A 1,311-nucleotide genomic window follows, 5' to 3' on the forward strand; every position below is an offset into this window, starting at 1 on the left:
TATATATATATATATATATATATATATATATATGCATATACGGAACTGAAAGTCTTTGAACTGCTATGTCCAGTGAAATGTTTGTATTAAATAACATAATTAACGAATTTTTCGAGAACACATTTAACATTAATTTCAGCTGTTCATGATTCCTCAAGCTACTAAAATACTGAGATTGTTTTTATCAGTCACTATGTAAATGATATTAGCTGTGGTAGATCGAATCCGACATAAACTGATTATGTTGTAGTCATCGAAGACATAATCCCATTTCCACAAAGATCCTATCATATAGACTACAGTATCGATTTTATAAGCGTTAAAGTTTCCTTCGAATACTGCTTACGAAAGCTTATATTTATAATGAAGATTGTGGCGGTGTCCTGTATTGTTATGTGGATATATCCTACTCACACACACTCACATACACATATATGTTTATGTATATATGTCATTATTCAGTTTTCTTCCAAGATTTCCTGCCAATAGAGACAGAACCGGTTTCTAACCACGATCCAAGGCTCCTTCATTGGAATTTCAACATCAACAACAGGGTATTCTTGTATGTATGTATGTATGTATGTGTGTAGGTATGTGCGAAGGGTGTGCTGAAAATTCTTGGTTTTAAGGCTATCGCGAAAGGCCTTCCACAGTATTTATCCATCTTTCTATCAATCTATCTCCCATATGAATTTGATTCCGTTTCACATGATTTAAAGCTTTATTTACAAACTCTTTAATCCACTCAATGTAGAACTCTTTTGGTTTCAAAGCGACGAACTCTGAAATGTCAGTTTCGACCTCCTCCTGGCTTGTGAAAGTTATGTCCCCCAAATGATTCTGTAAACTATGAAACAAATGGTAGTCTGAAGGAGCAAGGTCGGGAGAATAAGTGGATGAGGAATTTTTTCCCAACAAAGCTCTTCCATCTTCTGTGATGTGATCTTTACAGTGTGGGGTCGCGCATTGTCCTGATGGAACATCACTCTTTTTCGATTCACTAAAGCAGGAATTTTTTTCGTCAAAACTTGGATCAAACGCTCTAATTGCTGACAGTAAACTTGAGCATTGATTGTTGCATTAGGTGGTAACAATTCAAAGTGAATTACTCCTTTGCAATCCCACCAGATAAAGAGAAGAACCTTTTTCCCATGAAGTTCCCTTCTCGGTTGTGGTTGAGCTTTTCCCTTTTACCAAGCCACTGTTTACGACGTTTAACATTTCGATAGAAGATTCATTTTTCGTCACCAGTCACAAGTTTATCCAAAAAGGGTGAAATGAGTTCGCGAGAATGGAGAGAAGAGCAGATGT

This window comes from Octopus bimaculoides, chromosome 12 (assembly GCF_001194135.2).
Source record: "Octopus bimaculoides isolate UCB-OBI-ISO-001 chromosome 12, ASM119413v2, whole genome shotgun sequence".
Lineage (NCBI taxonomy): Eukaryota > Metazoa > Mollusca > Cephalopoda > Octopoda > Octopodidae > Octopus > Octopus bimaculoides.